The sequence below is a fragment of the Astyanax mexicanus genome, chromosome 10 (assembly GCF_023375975.1).
Source record: "Astyanax mexicanus isolate ESR-SI-001 chromosome 10, AstMex3_surface, whole genome shotgun sequence".
Lineage (NCBI taxonomy): Eukaryota > Metazoa > Chordata > Actinopteri > Characiformes > Acestrorhamphidae > Astyanax > Astyanax mexicanus.
The window spans coordinates 51,087,050-51,103,933 of record NC_064417.1 but is presented as its reverse complement, the minus strand read 5'-3'; the positions used below and the strand labels follow the sequence as shown (position 1 = coordinate 51,103,933).

General features: G+C 38.1%; 1 protein-coding gene across 1 annotated transcript in view; it reads right to left on the bottom strand.

Moving 5' to 3' along the window:
* sytl4 (synaptotagmin-like 4) overlaps nt 1-3,321 on the bottom strand; it is a 29,765-nt gene extending 26,444 nt beyond the window's left edge. Inside the window, exons 1-2 of the mRNA XM_022683671.2 lie at nt 3,104-3,321; nt 637-731 (exon numbers count right to left, since the gene is read on the bottom strand). The gene's annotated coding sequence lies outside the window, so the exon portion shown is untranslated. The remainder of the gene's footprint in view (nt 1-636; nt 732-3,103) is intronic.
* Between the last annotated feature and the right edge of the window lie 13,563 nt (nt 3,322-16,884).

Sequence of the window (16,884 nt, the reverse complement as noted above, 5' to 3'; positions counted from 1 at the left end):
GACATGTCCAACGCTTCTCAGCAGAGGAAACTGACCTGCAGTTCATGCTGTAAAGGAGCTCCAGCAGCTTATTTATGGGAACAGAAACATTATTTTATTTTGCATGCACAGCACAACTACATTGCCAAGATAGCAATGAACGTCTGACTGTCGACGTCTGTCTAGGTTGTATTCAATCAGTGGAGCACCTTTGTTTTCCATTGCCAAGATAGCAATGCACCAGAAATTTACCTGAACAGACATTATTTTTAGACCACCACACTCATCAGTGTAGATACATTTTGACACTATGTTGCTATTTAAACAATGCAGATGAAAGGCATGAAAATAGACTGTTGGCAGGGTGTCACCTAGCAATAAGCATCAAAATGCACCTCCACATCCCTGGAATTGGTGATATTTTTTATAAATTATTATATTTAGACCTCTTCACTTGCTGTGTGAATGCAGCATTTGCATTTGCACCACTTTTGGGATTCATTTGTGTTCTGTGAAGCTTAAATTTGGTTGGCAAACACAAGAGAAGGCATTTTGGAGTTTACAAATTCCCATCTCGATTCATGGTATAAAAAAAACTCACATAATTTATTCTTGATACATTTATAACTCAAGGTATAGGAGCATGAGAACTGTCACCTTGATTTGTTGCTCTGCAGAACCTCACAAGCATCAAACATCCCAAGAATCTGAGCTTCTCGTTCGATACGGGCACCAGTGTCACGGGAAAGGGCCTGGCAGAAAAAGGAAATGCAAAAACAACATCCAAGTCAGCATATCGCAACTTTCCCACCCTCTAAGGCCACAAAGCCATGGGTGTGGATCCCTGGTTAACATTTATTTAATGATGCTGCTCAGGGCTGTTAATAATCACCGGCGCCAGTCAACCATGCAACCTGCACAAAAACCTACACAGTTTATCCGCAGTGTGAGAGAACTGCTAAATTACAGCGCTGAGCTTTTAAACAACCCTCAACAAACTGGTTCTGGAAGGTGCAGATCCTATAACACAAATATTAGCCCTCAGTTTCAGGCTGTTCCTCATTGTTTGAGCTGTAGAGGAAAGCTGGGAGGGAGCAGGGAGGTAAACAGACCACCACAAAAGAGGCCGAATAACTTGCTGCCGGACTGCGACCAGAGATAAAGCTGGAGGAATGTGTTGTGTTTGAGATGAAGCTGTACGCAGAAGTGGGATGGGTAAATTTGGGTAATGATAGTTTAATGAAATAATCACTGCAATGTAAGTGAGAGTAGAGATTCCTGTAGTGCTGATAAAGTTAAACGTTTCTCTATTCTTCTCTTTTTGAAGCCTGTAATAAAAATAAAAAGCTAATTTCTAACTTGAAGTCCAGGTTTGGGGTGGGCGTTACGGCCCTACAATAATCACACAATATTTTAGGGTATTTTTGCAATAATGATATTGTTAGCAGTATGACAAAACATTATTATTTGTAAATATTTTTAAAAAATAATATACTACAGCAAAAAAATAAATATTAAACTTTTATTTACTATGAATGAGAGTTTTATGCATTCAGTAGCAAAAAAAAAAACATTTGTGTGTAAAAAAAAAACTGGGAAAAATAAGTGTAACAAAAAAATAATAATAATAATAAAGAATAAAATCTACCACAAAAATAAAGTGCAGCATATTTAGTGAATGCATATACACTGCAAACAAACAATTTAAAGTAAAAACATAATATAGTATAATATAATATACAAATAAATGAACATGACCTCAGTCATATTTAATAATGGTGATGTGGTCAATTGTATTACATGTATTCTATTTGTTACCCTATATAAAATTTAAAAAGTATTTTTGCCCGTCATGCCAAATGACCAATCAGTGATTCAATAACTGTGGCTTCATACACAGTGTGCACAGACTGCAGTAGGTGAAGAAAAATATATACATTTCCAAACTATGTTTGTTTCCTTTAAAAGTGTATAATTGCTTTGTAATACTATTATATAATTATCATCATCATTATGTCAGTGGAATTTAGTGGTCTTAAAATGACAACAATATAGTTTATAGTATGTTTTGACCTGGATGACCAGATTTCATAGCTTACAACAAAGGCTGGTATTGGGCTGGATTTTTCAGCAAGGAATAAATTAATTATTAAAAGTAAAAAGCACTTTACTCAATACATTAACAAATAAACTGAATATTAAAGAAAAAATATGATGTGAAATGAGCTTGGGGTATAGTAAAACATAATAAAAAGCACAAACTTTTAGCCAATGCTTTAGCCGATGCTCCCAACAGCCTTACAATGTTAGTGATAGGGAGTTGCAAACTATCAACTATTTGAAGGTACTTAGTGTATAAACAGTTTTTAATAAGCTATCTGTGCACCTTTTCAGTTCTCAATGCCTCGTTTTAAACATCAGGACTCTGAGAATTTTATCGATGAAGTGTGGAGATACTTTGAGCTTGTTAAAGGTGTAAAATTAGCGATTTCTTTGCATGGGTAGCTCTATGCCCCTATCACTAGCATTGTAAGCCTGTTGTGAGCATCGGCTAAAAGTTCTGTATTTGGGGAAACATGAACGAGAACGGAGGTGGGATATTCAACAAAAGTTTGTACACTTTATCATGTTTTACTACAACCCAAGTCCTTTTCACACCAGATTTCTCCTTTAAGTAAAATAATTGTGTAAGAAAAATACAAATATAATAAAAAAAAATCACTAAGCTGAAGAGATAACTGTGATTTAAATGTGGTGAATTAAGGAATTTTTTTTAGACCTTAAATAAATAGCTAAAGCTAAACTCCAAAGCTGAACATATAACAACAAATGGAAATAATCCAAACTATAGTTAAATTCAGAAGCAGAAACAAATTTAACCTGCAGCACAAACAAACACACCCAGTTCACACACTGGATACAAACATGCCCAACCCATAGAAAAAACATATAAAACACCATAAAACACTAGAAAACATTAGAAAAACTCAAAACTCGTAAAGAAAATAAGTTTAACCACAATTTTACCATTCAAACTAAACCCCAGCTCACTTATAAACAGCTGTACTCCATTAATACTCCACTAATACTTCTCCACGCACAGTATATCTGCTGCTTTACTCACCCTCTCCCGCAGCTCCCAGTCTCTATAACTCCACTCCCTCTTCCTCTTAAACCAGTAAACACTGATAATACTCCACTATACTCTACTATACTCCCGGAGGATCCGGCAGAGTGAAGTAAAGCTCAGTATTCTCAGTGTGGAGCTCTTTATCCCGGGATAAGTTCAGCTCTCTGTGTACAGGTGCTGCAGCTCGCTCTACTAACACACAGCAACACGTCACAGTTTCCTCTACAGAGCCACGCCCCCTCTCAGCTCACCTCCAATCACCTCCAATCACCCCTCAACTCACCTCCTCAGGTGAATCACATCAGACTAGATCAGATAAATAAAAATTGTTTAATTGGAATCATGTACGTATATATTTATTTATTTATTTTATTTCATTAAGTATGACATTTGTTTTGCGACAATATTATATGAATAATCGAATAAATCAATAGTGACTTAAAATGAGAAATAAATCGCAAAAAAATGATTTAAATAATCAAACGTTTCATTTAATTGTTTATTGTTTATATCCATTTATTTGTCAATTAATTGTGCTTTTTATTTAATTAATTAATTAATTCAAATTATGTACTTGTACTATGTATGTATTTAATGTCATTGGATATGGAGATTTTTGTAACAATATTATATACAGGAATGAGTAAAGAAATAATGAGAAATTAATAGATACAGTTAGATTTAATTCATTAAATGTTTAATTAATTTTTTTAGTTGTAAAGCTTTAAATATTTAATTAATAGTAATAGGAATTGTGTACTTTTTTATTTCATTTATGTATTTATTCATGTAATTTCACTGGATATGTATAGAGGGCATTTGTGACAAAATTATAAACATAAATGAATGAAGAAATAATTGTGTAAAATGATACATAAATAAATAAATAAATAAAATAAACAAATCAATAAAAATTTAATAGTTTAGTCAGTCAAAAGTTTGGACACACCTTTCAGTGTTTTTCTTCATTGCTTTATTTAATTTATTTTCTACATTGTAGATTAATATTAAAGACATGAAAACGATTAAGGGACACCTATAGAATTCTGTAGTAAACAGTTTAAAAAAGTGTTATTCCTCCACATTAATCCCCTGATCTAAACCTGATGAACTGAGATGGTGATTTGAGGTGATTTAATTGGGATGAGCTGGAGCTTCACAGCGTGAAGGAAATGCAGCAACTATTGTTCAGCACCTCCAGGAACTCCTTCCTTCAAGATGCTGAGAAAACTATTCCAGGTGACTCTCCCTCATGAAGACACTGAGATTAAAAAACAAGAGTCTGCAGATTTGTCCTCAGAGATCAATATAAAAACATATTCTGGTTTCTTTAACACTTTTTACTGTTTACAGAATAACTCAGCATGTGTTCCTGTATAGCTTAAATATAGTCTTCAATATTACATTTACAATGTAAAAAAAAAATAAAAAAAGGAAGAAAACACACTAAATAAGTAGGTGTGTGTCTCTTTTTGCTATTTAAATCTTTTTTAATAAATTAATTATAACTAGATCAAATAGCTTGTATCAATGACTTGCCATAATTTACTATACTATCAGGAAAAGCTACAGTAGGCCTATGTAAATTAGGTGGATATGAAATGCAACAAGAAAGGGTTGATGTCAGGATGAAAACACAAACACACACACACACACACACACACCCCATGAGCAGCTTGTTAATCCTGCTCTCTGGAAAACATTCAAATCACCAGCACTGATGGGCGGATCGTCACTGCAGAATTTGTTTACTGTTATTTGTGATCAGCAAAACATTCAACACACAAGATAGGCCTAACAACAACAACAATTATTTAACACAAACTCAATCATTTTCACTACTAATTTAGTTTACTTTTCATCTAATGTTATTTAATTGGTCTACACTCTAAATCCAGCAATATACAGCTCTGGAAAAAAAAAGACCACTTAAAAATGATGAGTTTCTCTGATTTTTACCAAATTGAAAACCTACGTGTACACAGCAGGTAAAAGTGAAACAAATACATCTTTTTGTCATATGAGACACAGATGCATTATCTGTTTAGTAGTGTTTACAAAATCAAGCTGAATCTGATATTATCAACACCAATTTAGTCCCCTTTTATAAGTATGTGATACTGTAATGTGATATATACAGAGTTTCTTTGATTTTACTAAATTGAAAACCTCTGGAATATAATCAAGAGGAAGATGGATGATCACAAACCATCAAACCACCAAACTGAACTGCTTGAATTTTTGCACCAGGAGTAAAGCAGCATAAAGTTATCCAAAAGCAGTGTGTAAGACTGGTGGAGGAGAACATGATGCCAAGATGCATGAAAAAAACTGTGATTAAAAACCAACCAGGATTATTCCACCAAATATTGATTTCTGAACTCTTAAAACTTTATGAATATGAACTTGTTTTTTCTTTGCATTATTTAAGGTCTGAAAGCTCTGCATCTTTTTTTTGTTATTTCAGCCATTTCTCATTTTCTGTAAATAAATGCTCTAAATGACAATATTTAATTTGGAATTTGGGAGAAATGTTGTCTGTATTTTACAGAATAAAACAACAATGTTCATTTTACTCAAACATAAACCTATAAATAACAAAATCAGAGAAACTGATTCAGAAAATGAAGTGGTCTGTTAACTTTTTTCAAAGCTGAATATGGTTATTATGAGGTGTTAACGGCTTTACATGCTCTATACACTTTTTCTTTACAGTGACATTACTGTACAATATTAACAAAAACTGAAGAGATTATATATGTTAAAATAATACTACCACTCACATTAACATATTAATAGGCAAACATTTGGTCTGTCTCTACGCATCTGTACCAGTAAACAGCAGGTTAGCTATATAATTATTATAATTATTATGTAATGCTGAACTACATGCAATAACTTTGTATTAAATTAACTAAAAAGTTACATTCATTATTTATTTATTTATTAATTTATTAAAGTAAAATATAATTCCAGATAAACTGGCTGTCCAAAAAAATGGTCATCACATTGACTTGTGCTCCAAATCTCCCATCATCACTGTAGCGGCTCAGTGGTTTAATACCTGGTGCTAATTGAGATGTTGAAATATTTTTTTAATTGGGCGCCAGTTATTAAATTAATTTAATTAGATTAATTAATTAATTAATTAATTAATCAAATTAATTAATAACACAAGACATCTCAGGGTGTGGTTTCTACAGGTGACAGAAATTTTCATAACCAAGTTATCCAGAAAAACACACTGAAATGACAGGTTTTGTAAAATAAAAGTATTTATTAAATCACACAGATATGAGTAAATAATTCATTAAAAAGTCATAAATGTAGCCATTAGATATCAAATCATAGTGTAGAATGATAAATGAGAAGTAAAACAACAAACACGTTATAATGCTGATATTAAAGGAATGAAGATTAATAGAACTATTAAGTGAATATTTCTAAATAAGGGTCTAAGGCATTTTGAGTCTACGAAACCAATTCTTATTTCCACCCAAGACACTCAAAATGAGTCATCTATACTAAAGACGCTCTATTAAAGACCCGACCCAGACCATGACCAACAGAACACCATCTGCCGAAAGATTAAACCCAGCTCTGCCTTACTCTGAGTTGTTGAAGTGGGCCTTGGTGACGTCCGCCTGGGTTGGTCGTCTGATGCTTCACCCCGAAAAAGGATCACGTGAGCCTGTCTGCAGGGTGTTTGACTTCCTGTGTCAGCACGGAGCCCCATTAGAACCCACAGGGTAAATCCCCACTCTCAGCTGGCTTGCTGGTGGCCTCCGGACCGCAGGTTTCTGGGTTGGATCTGGCGGATCTCCTTTTCAGCTGTACTTTAGCTAAACTTAGATGGAATAATGCTTGGCTTCGTAGATTGTAAAATAACCTTAGATATTTTAACTAGGATAGCTAATATTAATATACTTGAAGATTAAATGCACTAGTCTAAGAAAACTAACTTAAGATGACTAAACTAACAGTCTATCCTTTCTCCATCTCTGGGCTCCCTAACCTCTCTCCTCTAACTGTTTTCCTCAACTCATCTTCTCCAACTCCTTCTCCCACTCCTTCTCTAACTGCTTCTCCTCCAACTGCTCTGACCTGAACTACCAAAACTCAACTAGAAACTCTAAACTGGCAACTGAACTGTGTCTGCCCAGTTTAACTATTAATCTCTGTGGCCTGTTTGGCCCCTGAGCTATGATTGGCCCTGTGGCCCAAATGTCTGTGTTTTGATTGGTCTAGGAGCAATTTCAAACTTTGGTGGGGATTCACAAAGGGCCATAAACCCCCCCTCGCTCACATGGTCAGCATGCATCAGCTAGTGGTCTATTTTTCTAATAGACCCAACCAAAAGAAAACTCAACTAAACAGTGGATCAAAATACATTTTTCAGCATATCAGTTTGTGATGATAAATTCAGGAAACACAATCTTACAATTGAATCACAATAAATGTAATATATATATATTGCCCACAAACAGTTTTGTAATACTCAAGATAATCTTAGGAATACAATGATGGATGGTACTCTGTCAGAAAGAGATCAAGAGTCATGTTATTATTTAAACCCAATTAAATCACTTAAAAGATAATACATGGTTAAACCACTGATAACCAAATAAAGCTAAATTATCAAATGCTAGTTAAACCTTGTTGATTCAGACTTGAATGTGTAGGAGAATTTAATCAGGACACATCCAAACACATATACCATATACCAGACACATATACCATTATCTAGTAAACATTCTATAAAACACCTTTTTTATATAGTCAATATATATGTATTTTAAGCAAAATCTTCTCAGTGAGAAATTCCTCTTCTCTCTGCTGTGTTTAGATAAGCGGTTGGCATCGGAATTTACGATGGTGGGGGAAGGAGTTCTTTCTGCACCCCACAGAATTTGAGCCTGCAATGTTGAAAATGGAATCCCAAGCTTAGAACATTTCTCTTAATTTCATTAATCTTATTTCTAAGTGATTGCAGAAATAACTAGGCACAAACCCCTAAATTGGTACAACATTTGGTGAATTAACAATTTCCAAGGCATTAATTAAGTTTTGACACTCTCTTAAGTCCGCAGTCCCGTCCTAGTGATGGTGTTGCAAATGTTCCAAATGTTTACATTAACTCCGAGGTTTATGACTTGGAGGAATGTAAACAGAATTTTACCCTAAACTCGCATTTAGGGCTCTTGAGCGAGGCTGAGTGAAGAAATAGTCAGTAAATGTCATTTTGAAATTTAAGGTTGTTTGAAAAAAGATTACTCCAAGGTTTTTTTAGAGTGTTCTGGGTTCGAAGTTTCCTTATAGGCCGTAAAGTGGGGGTAGTGTGTGTTTGTGTCCAAGCAATGAAGAAATCCTCTGGTTAATCCACTACATTCCCCCCCCATCGATCGATGGGCCACTGGACGTTGGGTCATCGGTCGATGTCAACGTGGATTTCTGTAGACAGAGCACGTTAGGGTACATCTTTCATGCAATTGGTGTCTTGTTGGTCATGCTTTCTTAAGACAATCTACTACAAGGTCGCTGACAGAGTTTTTGGTCTAATGGATATACAATTTCTCTGATGATCAGTTTTTTTTTTTGTTGTTGTAGCTATTGGCTTTTGGTTCTGAATAAAATAGTTAATTTCATGTGATAGTGTGGCAACAAGCATAGGAAAGGGTCACAAATAGTTTGCTAGCTATTTGTTCCTTTATAACTTTATCAAGACAACCTACCCATAAGGTATGCTTCAATAATTAGCCACTACTTAGTCAACAATTGAGAACAATATAGCGGAGCAAACGTAGTCAGAAGGGAAACAAAATATGTTTTGGGCACCTGAAGAGAGGAGAAGAGAGAGAAAAAAAAAAATTGGCACCCCCCTTTCTCCACGTATTTATTATACTGCTATGCTAATGGTTTGAAATGGTGATTCAAACTCTAGGTTTAACAAAATATCCAATTTGTTGTGGGTTATGCTACTCGGATAGGTGAGTTCCAGACAATGAATGTGTGGTACGTTCTCAATTTAACAATTGCGTCAGGCCAGAAAATGGTGGACAATGAACACTCAGTGTGTCTAAGTATTTGGCCCAGTATTATGATTTAACCTAGGGCATTATTGGTCCCGACTTGTCCCATGGGGCTTTTGCATAGTTTAATTGGGTTACAGTGAACTTGTTTGAGAATCAGTTTAATAAAACACTGACGATGCGGGATTTGGTTCCAGATGCGAGGCAGTTTGTCTGCCTTTGCCTGAGGACCAAACCAATGAGACCTGAGCTCGCGAATTGTTTTGCCAGTGCTGTGCTGGGACCTCACCAGTAGCTTGTCAGCAGTGTAGCACAATGGTTGGTATCCAAGCGTGCTTTTTCCCAGTTTTGGGTGTTTCCGCAGTTCACCGCTAGAACGGTGAGATATACCAACACCTGAGAAAGTGTGGTTCAGCGAAAAAGTTGTGGCCTGAGCCATTTCAATAGGGTCTGGGGGACGTCCCCTCCATCTGGCAAATGCACCTGCCACAGTGATGAGATGTTTGTTCCTTCGAACAAATTTCATGAGTCTTTCGACCCAATCCATTTGTGGAATTGGCCATATACCACACAGATCTTCTGAAGATTGGGGCTGAAAACACACTAGCCTTTTTCCAACAAGTGGCAGATATGTCAATTGTGGGAATGCTCGGTGTGTTTCCCCCATCATTTTGTGGTCCACCCATGGGTGATCGAGGGCCTGGGCTAGGCTCTCCCCCCCATGGCGCTGAGGCACCACGAATGAAGATGAAGCGTGTGTATCTGGGGCATAAACAAACAGGCCCTTGAGCATCCTGAAAGACGCACAGTAAGTGGCAAGTGGATCAAGTTGAAATGCCAGTGTTCTGAAAGAAGTGTTGCCACATGCACCAATTGTCATGTTAACTTTCCATTTGATTTGAGCATTCCGAAAAGCACATCCATCTGTGTAGATGGTGGGAATGTTTTTACATTCATAAGAATCCAAGGGACTGTGTTTGTCTGGAACCACTGGTGCAGGAACAAGAAGAGAACAATCCTTTTGGTGCACGAACAGAGGATCACAGTTAGTCCGTGGCAAGGAACCTGCAGGTGTTCTGTGAACAGCTGACTTGTCAGCCCATGGAACAAAGATTTCACCGTTGACCGTTGTGTTAAGAGTGAATGACTTTCCAGCTTTTGGGTTGTACTCATCTACAGCCGTAGAGGGAGTCAATGCCCATGAACAGGTGTTTTGTTTTAGAATCATGGTAGGGGATTCTGAGGATGGTGGTTTCAGAACCCTGACAGTGAGCTTCTCATTGATTCCCGTGGAATTTGAAGGTTCAATGAGCTTGTGTGGCTCAATGTTGCTAGCAACATGATAGCATTGAACTCTATCCTGTGCCTTAGGACAGGGCAGGGGTTCGCAAACCTGTGCCCAGATTCTACGATGCTGAAAGTCAATCAATGGTTTGAACCGGTCAAGGAGGTCTTTGCCAAAGAGCAATGGGACGTTCTCCAATGGAGAAATGTGAATTGGATGGGTGAGGCTCATTGGACCGATGGTAACGTGCACCAGGGCTACAGAATGCAGAGTGATACCAGTGTGCGAATATGGTTGAAGGTGAAGAGCACACTTTTTCAGAGGTATCTCTTTGTTGTTTCGGCGGGCTGTCGCCCTCACCTGGTCAAAAAGTGAATTTGACATTAAAGAAATGTCTGACCCCGTGTCCAAAAGAGCTTCATACCCGAACACATTTTCCAGCCAGGTGGCTAGGTAGAATTTTGGTGTTGAACCTTTCTCGGTTAAGAAACCCAAGAAATGTTTAGGTGGTGGATCCTCCAGGCTGAGGGAAGAAGCTTCCTCAGTGTGGTTGTTTTCAGCGTCTGGCTGTACTAAGGCTGCATTGGGGTGGGTGGATTTCGCACCCCCCCAAGCAGGTTGATCTGGAGCATGGACAATTGGCAAGAATTCAGATTCAGCATTGTCCTGCTTGCGTTTTTCATTACGAAATTGTCTGAGCAGACTGCCGTCTTTAGTGCTCAGGTTAGTTGGATATGTCTCATCCTTGTGCCCTTTAGGTGGACACCAACGTTTGTGGTGCTTTGGGCTCTTTCTCCTGAGCGGAGATTGAAGTTTGCTGGAGCTCTGTGCTCGAGCATGGTGCTGTGAGTGTTTGCCATTCCAACTGCGTTTTATCCTACCTTTCCTTCGATAGGAGGGCTTTTGGTCACTTTGCTTGGCCCAATGTAGGGACGAGCGACGCCAAGAGTGGAACACTCTCTGGTTTTTGTGGTTTAACTGGGTCTTAGGTGGCATTGGAGCCTTGTGTGCCCCTTTTTGCTTGACGTAGGAGGACTGCTCATTAATTATCAGGACGTCATTTGACTCTGATTTTTTATTAATGTTTTGTTGGAACTTAGCAAATCCTCTGAGAGCCAAATCACGCAGCTGCCGGCTTGTTAGCGTACGAGGGCAGCCTGCGACTCCAAAAGAGTGACTGGTGGAGGGATGGAGGTTTCTCACGAACAATGTTTTGAAAACTTCCTCTTCCTCCATTCCAGGCTCATTTCTATAGCCGAAATAAGCGTGCCTGAGGCGGTGATAGTACTGTAGGGGTGTTTCCTGGCGACTCTGCGTTATTGCAAGAGCTGCAGCAAGGCCGGTTTGAGCAAGGTGGTTGGAGAACTCATCCTCCAAAGCCTTGCAAAGAGCAGGATAGTCTCTCTTAACCTGGGGTGGTTGGCGCTCAATGAGACGTCCAACTTCCCGACTAGAGGACACCTTAATGAGGTAGATTTTATCATCTACCGTGGCCTTGGGGAAACGGCGTAAGAAGAAGTCAATGTCGCGAAGATACTGGTGGACATCATTAGAACCGTCCGGTTCTGGTTCAAAGCGTGGGATGTTACGCGCAATTTTGTCCAAATCTCTATCAGAGGGTGCTTGAGGTTGCACAGAGGTCCCATGTGGCTGAGAACGCTGAGTGAACCTTGGTTCTACTGGCGCTTCAGCACCTTTAAGGGAGACTAGAGGGAATGTATTTGTGGAGGGTTGTTGCTTAAGATCCGGAACCCCAGGGGTTCCTGATTTACCAGCTGGATTGATGGGGGAGTCTCCCTCCATCATCAGCTCAAATGTTAACTCTGTTTGGTCTCGAGTTAATTTGACTGCATTGTTAGCATGTGCTAATTCAGTTTGTAGCTCAACCTGTCTTGCAATAGCATGTTTTAGTTTTTCCTGTGACTGAGCTGCAAGTTGGGTAGCTATGTTGGCTTCCTTTTGAAGCAGCTGCACTTCGGTTTTGAGGTCTCTTTGGTTCATTTCAGACTGTACAGTTTTGTTCTCTAGGTCTGCAACTCTATCATTTAAAGTCACAATCTCTGCTTGGAGATTTTGAATGGTTTTGGAGGAAGCAGCAAGTTGATCCTGTGACAACAGCAGTTGTTTCCACAGTATTAGGGAAATCGGATCCACTTGTTGCTTGCCCTCAAGGATTTTAGATACACACTCATTGAGGCTTTTGGCAATTATTGCATGGAGACCCCCACTGTCCATTTGTTGGACTGGGACGGTAAGTCCTGGGGGTAAACCAGCTGTAAGCTCTAAAAGAGCTTTTTCGGTGACACACATTTTGATTTACGTAAAGCACGTGGAATCAAACAATTTTGATGACAAACAAGTTTATTTTATGTTCGAGTCAATTAGCATTGTGCCTTTTCTAAGAAGAAAATCTGTAAAAGTGGGTGACCTAAGGTTACAATTAGTAGATTAATTTTGAAAGAATAGTTAGATTTGTTGTCAGTGGTGCTAGTGAACAGTTTAGTAACTGTAGGCCACTATACACAGTATGTCTAAATATGAGTATAGTTATTAACTATGTACAGGATGGGAGAATTTAACTATGTATTAAGCACAGGTGTGCTGGGTATATGGTTGAGTAACTGATAACTGGATAGGTTTTTTTTTTTTTTTTTTTTTTTTTTTTTTTTTAATGGTTAATTAATTAATTAATTTCAATCAGTTATTAATAATTGATCTTAATCGATCAATAATTAAGCTTAATTTATTTGAAGATGGTTGAATTAAATTGAAAATAATTAATTAACAAAAATTTTATTAACTTTACTTAATCAAATTGATTAAAATGACCAGTTAATTATTTTATGTTGTGATTAGTTACTCAATGGAGATAGCTATTTAGCTTGGTTCAATGTAACATAAAGAGTGATGTTTGAGAGAGCAGACCTGAAACTTAAATTTAACTATTTAATATAAACCGATTAAATGAATGCAGTTATTTGTTTACTTATTTAGAAACCATTTAACCAAACCACAATGCAAATTCCCTTTATTAACTTAACGAAAAGTTTGTTTGAAATTGGCACCCTCTGGCGACAGAAACTCTAAATGCACTCTACAGGATGATGGCAATTACACAAGTACAACACCAGGTGGCGACACAGCTATGTGGCTAAGTGGCTCCCTCTGGTGGTCAAACAAATGAGATGCACCTTTCTGCACTGTATGCAGTTAACCAAATCAAACACCAGATGGCGATGTGGCAGTGTACCCCCCCTAGTGGTGAGGGGTAGTAAAACACCCTTTGAGTTTGAGTGTAAATAGTCAGGCTGTCCACCAGATGGTGGCAGAGGCCGACTGGTGGGAGTGGTCACGCCCACTGATGATGCCACGTTAAGGACCGCCCCTTGGGTCTGGGACCTGGTCAGCAGATTTGACTGACTCAGTCGACTGTGAATAGCAGAGGAGAAGGACTCGGCTGTCCGAAAGTTTAACACAGCAGCAACACACTTCACAAGATGAGCAAAGAGGATTTACATCCTGGCGTGGTTAGTTTAATCACGCACACAATAAACTTCCTGCCACTCAGGGTGGTGTTACGTAAAAGTTAGCTACTCTTTTACGCACGTGGAAGTGTCCAGTACTGCAGGATTTTACGGATTTCGCGCAAAAACCGGCAGTTTTAACTGGAGCGCGGAGTCAGTGAGCCGGAGATCCGCGCGACTCAGAGCTGCGCGAAGGCCTTATCAGATCAACACTGGCAAAATATGTCTATTTTACCGGAAACAGTTCGAACTTTATGTAAGTACACACGTATATACATGTATATACACCCGGGTTTAAGGTTACCCACACACGGCGGTGTGTCAACCAAGCTTATTTTACAAATAAGCGTAATGTTTTCAAGAGCGCTCACGTACCACACACACAAAACTGTACACGTTATTTAGACACACAGGGGACCGTGCGCGCGACGCGCACACACAGCGGGGGACTGGCCAGTCCTGAATTGTAAACAAAAAACACGTGTAGAACATGTGCGTGTGTTTCTAACACGCTAGGTTTATGCAGTTAACTCCAGCTAGGCCAGCTAGCCAGCAGCTAACGCATTTAGCAATAAAAACAAAATACACTTTATTCTGCAACTTACAGCGCTATTTTCTGGAACTGGTTATGAAATGTGTATATTCTGGTCTCGCGGCGGAGAGCCAATAATAATCCTGCCCCACGTTGGGCGCCAAATTATGTAGCGGCTCAGTGGTTTAATACCTGGTGCTAATTGAGATGTTGAAATATTTTTTTAATTGGGCGCCAGTTATTAAATTAATTTAATTAGATTAATTAATTAATTAATTAATTAATCAAATTAATTAATAACACAAGACATCTCAGGGTGTGGTTTCTACAGGTGACAGAAATTTTCATAACCAAGTTATCCAGAAAAACACACTGAAATGACAGGTTTTGTAAAATAAAAGTATTTATTAAATCACACAGATATGAGTAAATAATTCATTAAAAAGTCATAAATGTAGCCATTAGATATCAAATCATAGTGTAGAATGATAAATGAGAAGTAAAACAACAAACACGTTATAATGCTGATATTAAAGGAATGAAGATTAATAGAACTATTAAGTGAATATTTCTAAATAAGGGTCTAAGGCATTTTGAGTCTACGAAACCAATTCTTATTTCCACCCAAGACACTCAAAATGAGTCATCTATACTAAAGACGCTCTATTAAAGACCCGACCCAGACCATGACCAACAGAACACCATCTGCCGAAAGATTAAACCCAGCTCTGCCTTACTCTGAGTTGTTGAAGTGGGCCTTGGTGACGTCCGCCTGGGTTGGTCGTCTGATGCTTCACCCCGAAAAAGGATCACGTGAGCCTGTCTGCAGGGTGTTTGACTTCCTGTGTCAGCACGGAGCCCCATTAGAACCCACAGGGTAAATCCCCACTCTCAGCTGGCTTGCTGGTGGCCTCCGGACCGCAGGTTTCTGGGTTGGATCTGGCGGATCTCCTTTTCAGCTGTACTTTAGCTAAACTTAGATGGAATAATGCTTGGCTTCGTAGATTGTAAAATAACCTTAGATATTTTAACTAGGATAGCTAATATTAATATACTTGAAGATTAAATGCACTAGTCTAAGAAAACTAACTTAAGATGACTAAACTAACAGTCTATCCTTTCTCCATCTCTGGGCTCCCTAACCTCTCTCCTCTAACTGTTTTCCTCAACTCATCTTCTCCAACTCCTTCTCCCACTCCTTCTCTAACTGCTTCTCCTCCAACTGCTCTGACCTGAACTACCAAAACTCAACTGGAAACTCTAAACTGGCAACTGAACTGTGTCTGCCCAGTTTAACTATTAATCTCTGTGGCCTGTTTGGCCCCTGAGCTATGATTGGCCCTGTGGCCCAAATGTCTGTGTTTTGATTGGTCTAGGAGCAATTTCAAACTTTGGTGGGGATTCACAAAGGGCCATAAACCCCCCCTCGCTCACATGGTCAGCATGCATCAGCTAGTGGTCTATTTTTCTAATAGACCCAACCAAAAGAAAACTCAACTAAACAGTGGATCAAAATACATTTTTCAGCATATCAGTTTGTGATGATAAATTCAGGAAACACAATCTTACAATTGAATCACAATAAATGTAATATATATATATTGCCCACAAACAGTTTTGTAATACTCAAGATAATCTTAGGAATACAATGATGGATGGTACTCTGTCAGAAAGAGATCAAGAGTCATGTTATTATTTAAACCCAATTAAATCACTTAAAAGATAATACATGGTTAAACCACTGATAACCAAATAAAGCTAAATTATCAAATGCTAGTTAAACCTTGTTGATTCAGACTTGAATGTGTAGGAGAATTTAATCAGGACACATCCAAACACATATACCATATACCAGACACATATACCATTATTTAGTAAACATTCTATAAAACACCTTTTTTATATAGTCAATATATATGTATTTTAAGCAAAATCTTCTCAGTGAGAAATTCCTCTTCTCTCTGCTGTGTTTAGATAAGCGGTGGGCATCGGAATTTACGATGGTGGGGGAAGGAGTTCTTTCTGCACCCCACAGAATTTGAGCCTGCAATGTTGAAAATGGAATCCCAAGCTTAGAACATTTCTCTTAATTTCATTAATCTTATTTCTAAGTGATTGCAGAAATAACTAGGCACAAACCCCTAAATTGGTACAACATTTGGTGAATTAACAATTTCCAAGGCATTAATTAAGTTTTGACACTCTCTTAAGTCCGCAGTCCCGTCCTAGTGATGGTGTTGCAAATGTTCCAAATGTTTACATTAACTCCGAGGTTTATGACTTGGAGGAATGTAAACAGAATTTTACCCTAAACTCGCATTTAGGGCTCTTGAGCGAGGCTGAGTGAAGAAATAGTCAGTAAATGTCATTTTGAAATTTAAGGTTGTTTGAAAAAAGATTACTCC